The following is a 5052-nucleotide window of genomic DNA, read 5'->3' as shown; positions in this document are numbered from 1 at the left end:
TTAGGGTTCATTCGGAATAACTTAAAGAAAGAAATATTTTTTTCAAGAAACTCATTTTTGTTTATTGTGTAAAGATTGTTTAAAGTATATTTAAAAACTATTTGGAGTGGCTTCCAAACACTCTAATTTTTTTCAAAATAACTTATTTTTTAAGTTAAAGAATTTGTTAGTGAGAAGGATTTTATAAAACATGTTTTCCTAAACAGTTTAGCAAGCAATAAGAAATTATTTGATAATATAATCACGGTACTCGTAAACATTAACATTTCATAGATCCTTTGTAAATAATGGATCCATAGCCTCCGATAGTATTTGGACCTCTTCCTCTCAAGACGAACATAGGAAATCAACTTTTTCAATTTGCTTTAGAAGGAAGGAAAAGGAAAAATGTCGCTGGATATTAAATAGATTTGGGCTGAACAAAAATAGCCCAAATTTGGAAAGCCCAATACTTCTGATTTGACGAAAATACCCTTCTAAGTACATTCCATATTAATTGAGTTGATTTTTCTTTTTTTTTTTTCTTTTTTTTTTTTTATATATATGTATGTATATCATTGAACACGATTTTGAAAATTAAGTTTTCAAAAAATCCATCGATCATTAAATTTTCTAATATAATTACGTTTTACCATACATTAAAACTTAAATAGTTGTATTTTTTATATTTAAGTTTGCTTATAAATTAATTTAAAATACCAACTCCTCAATCACTCTAACATATTACTATATACCTTATTCATCATATATATACTATTATCTTTTATTACGCTTGGTTGTAGAATTGAATATAAAAGATAAAATTAGAACAAGAGTCCATCCAAATCCAACACCATAGATGCAAAGTAGTAATAGAAATCAACCAGTCATAACTGGCCTTTTTGAAATGACAATGGAAGGGGGAAAAACAAGATACAAGTGTATAATAATAGGTTGTTGTGTGGTATTTTATTTCTCAAGTATTTGTAAGCGGCATTTTGTCAAACACCTTACAGACAAACAACATTATATACACACACACAACCATTTTCATACATAATTCAAATCATTAGAAGCACATTAATATGTAAATTAAGTATGCTTTCCATATCGAAAGCTTTGAAATTTAGCAGTTGCATGGATTGCAGCTGCAATTGTCTCCGCATGAGCATTTGTTGCAGCCACAGTTACCTTCCAAGTTTCTGTTTGTCAAAAACAGTTCAAATTTATTAACAGCCTGGATTTGTATACAACTTCCTTTAAATAAAGTGATTAATAAAAATTAGAGAATTCAAATGGTTTATTTTCGTTTTAGTCTCTATTCATGTTTTTCATTTCGTGTGTATTTAGGAAGAATTTCTTAGAGAAATATAGTCTAATTTAGATGATTTTGATAAATAAAAATAATTATAACAAATTTAAGTTGATATTCAATTTTGAAAGGTTAGGGTTTGCATTATATATTACTAATATACTTGATCGTATACATCTCTAACATGAAATTCTTCAAGGTTTTTAGTGATTTTCATTTTGTCTAAACAAATGAAAGATATATTTCATGATTATAAAGATATTAGAATAATTTAGAATAACTACTTTTTTTTCTTCTTGAATAATGAAACAATTAATTAATATTTTATATTTTAGACAGTTAATTAATATATATGGAAAATAATAAACAAAAAGAAACGATGTGAGGGAAAGTTCGTACTCTTTCATGGAAGCAACATTATGGTTGCATCTGCAATTAAAGAAGAAAAAAAATCAATCAACTTCCTGATTTGATCAGAAACAATAAAAGAAAAAAGGAATTGTATAAAATAACCAAAAAAATTCTCATATTCCGAAGAAACAAATAGACATTTTGTTTCGTTATGGAGAAAGGAAGAGAAGAGACTTACGTGCAGTTGTTGGGACTGCAGTTGCAGGCTGAACCACAGGGACAGTTTGCCATTTTTCTTTTGAAGTAAATTAAAATTAGAAACTTTAGATTTTCTTTTGAATTTCTTGTCGATAACTCAAAGCTTCCTGATTTCCAAACACTCCATTTTAGGCTCAATTTATAGTCCCCCGTCCGACTCTATTCACCGTCCACCTGTTGCATTCTTATTCGCTTCTCCCTACGCGTACTTCTCTCTTTCCCTAAATTCCACTTTTTAAAAAAAAAACAAAAATGTATATATTAAAAATCTCTTATGCTTTCAAAATTACATTATTATTCTTAAATTATCATAAACATTACCATTGGATCAAAAATCACAAAATTATACAACTTTGGATTTCTTTTTTCTACTTTTTTTAATTTTATATCGATAAGTATTTTATATATTTTAAACTGAGTGATTTTGTTAAATTATTGATTGTTAGTGGCTAGTTGTTGCATTGTGTAAATGAAACGTATATCTTTGTATGAAAATTTTATATCGATAAGTATTTTATAAAAAGTATGAAAATTCTTTGTATGACAAATGGATAATCTATGATACTTCTCTAATATTTTCTGCATCATTGGATAACAATTCAATTTTTATTTTTTTAAAAAAAACTTTTTCTTATCTATTTTGGTTCAGAATTAAAAAAGCCCCAGTAAAAAATTGAAACCTATCCGAAGAAGAAATAATTTAATTTTTACACAATTTTTACATTCAAATGTTAATACTCCGTTTATTTCTTTACGATATTGATTCGCATATTCATGTCAATTTAAGTTATATTCGTGTTTTTTGTCGTTTTAACACGTGATAAATTATACTTTATTTTTAGGTTGCATTTTGTTTTGTCAAATAATTTATCATGAAAACGACACCGTTCGAAGGCAAAATCAGATTTGATGGTGATTGAGCTTGTTGGTTCAAAAGCTCCGGCCATCGTTATATATTATATGGACCAAGGCAAGGACCATCCTTAAGCCACACTTTAAAAGTAAAAAACTTTTATGACCATTTCTTGGGCTAAATAAAAATATATCCTTTTTAATTTTTATCAAACCTTCTTTTTCTAATTTAACTTTAAAAAAAAAAGAATCTATCAAATCTCTGTTCAATTGCATCTTTTTTTTTTTTTTGCTATGTCATAATATTTTATATTATTTATAAATAAAGAATAATTTTTAAGAACAAAATGGGGTGTGTTAAAATGAAATCAACAACGATATAGAACAGGGTCATTTAAATTAATAGTTAAGCATACGTTTAATAAAAAGGTAAATAATAATAATAACAATAATAATAATTTGTTCTTGTACTTTTATCATTCTTTTTCCTCTATAATTGAAAAGATGTTTCAAGTTGCAAAAATTCTATTCTTTTTAGACTCTCAAGAAATGTCACAATCTCATCTCTATACCAAAGTCCTTATATTATATCTAACTATTTTTTCTCCTTTTTATTTTTTGTTTGACCTTTTTATATATATACTAACAATTTTTTAAAATTGTTATAATAAAAAAAAGATACTTGATCTAGAAATATATCAAACATCATCGTAAAAGTAGATTTATTCTAGGCTAAATATAATTCGTGATCCTTATTACTTGCGTATTTTTTTTAAAATAAAATTGTCCACCAATCATTTAAGAATTCATGGAAAAAAAACATCCAAAATACTTTATATTTTATTTACACAAAATAATTAAGTTGAAAATAATTGAGGCTTACATGTTCAGTTGTCTTAACCTAATAAAATCTATTGAGAAAAAAGAAAAAAGAAAAACATTCACCAAGGACTAAACACATATATATTGAGAGTCTATTGTTATATTTGCATTTTTCTTCTTCTTCAAGAAATATAATTTAAAAAGTATACTTTGCCCTACAAATTAAGAAAAATGGAAAAGAAAAATGAATTGTGAGTTTGAATGATGGAAGAATGATTTGATGGTGGAAAAAAGCATAAGAAGAGATGAAGTATGCTAAAGTGAAACATTCCATAATAATGGAAAATGGGTCCTTAGAATCTCACTTTTCACCACTATGGAAGGCACAAAAATGTCGAATTTTCTTTTTCTAAAAAAAATGTTCATTTTTCTCTCCTCTTTTTCACTCAAATAAAAATGCATTTTTTTCAAAAATAAAAAAAAAAAAGGAGCAAACTTCAAACTAATTAGTTTTATTTTATGCAATAAACAAAGAAATATTATATATACTTATAATGAAACACGTTTAATTATATTGTCTATCTTGATCATCCCATGCAGATGATAATATTTTGCTGTATTTATAAGTATTTCAAAAGAAATTATATTTAAAATAATTTTCTAATAAGTTATATATCTATATACCGATTTGAATTTACTTTTCTTAGTAATACATTATCAAACTTCTAAACTATAAAGTTTACCACGGTTGAACTATATTTATGCCAACAACATATGTAACTAATTAAAATATGACTGTCTTCATAGAAGAACAAATGGTAAAGTTATTGTAATATACTTGGGGAATATTGTCTCTACCTGTTTTGTAAAACTTAATAAAACGTTATTAATAAATTAACTTTTACGCTTAGAGTTGTCGAAATGTATAATATAATTAATTTACAACAAACTTTCAAATCTATCAAATAGTATCCACTTATCACGTTGGATTCTTAATCTCAAACTTGAAAATATATTCAAAGTACTCTACAATTTCATAAGTTCTTGTTTGAAATACGGTTTTTTTTTTAAACTCTAAATAGATTTATAACACATTATAAAACAATTATTAGTCTAAGTATAATAAATTAAATTTTATCTTTTAGTTATTTTATTTCATGAGTTAACTATTTTAACTTTTAAGTGTTTGAGTGTTTGAGTGAATAATTATTTTAATATTTATTTTGAAAATTAATGATTTCTAAATTAATCAAGAATATCTAATACAATTTTCATTTTGATAGCCGTTCCTAAATTAATTTATACAAAATTCATATAGTAAAACAAAATAGATTGATGCAAAACTTAGGAAGTTTTTATGTTTAAGTTTCATGAATAATTAGGATTTATATTATAGTATAAATTTAAGTAATATGATGTAGAAAACAAATAACAACTACAATAAATATTATTCTAACCACTCTAAACACAATAATAAA

General features: G+C 25.0%; 1 long non-coding RNA gene across 1 annotated transcript; it reads right to left on the bottom strand.

The window, feature by feature from the left end:
* Nucleotides 1-821: 821 nt before the first annotated feature.
* LOC101213353 lies at nucleotides 822-2040 on the bottom strand. Its single transcript, XR_180805.3, has 3 exons — nucleotides 1881-2040; nucleotides 1691-1720; nucleotides 822-1181 (listed from the first exon to the last, which is right to left on the bottom strand). It is a non-coding gene; the product is annotated as an uncharacterized LOC101213353 (long non-coding RNA).
* Nucleotides 2041-5052: the final 3012 nt, after the last annotated feature.

Source organism: Cucumis sativus, chromosome 4 (assembly GCF_000004075.3).
Source record: "Cucumis sativus cultivar 9930 chromosome 4, Cucumber_9930_V3, whole genome shotgun sequence".
In the NCBI taxonomy this organism is placed as follows: Eukaryota; Viridiplantae; Streptophyta; class Magnoliopsida; order Cucurbitales; family Cucurbitaceae; genus Cucumis; species Cucumis sativus.
Note: the sequence above shows the minus strand (reverse complement) of the source record. Positions and strands in the feature narration are given on the sequence as shown.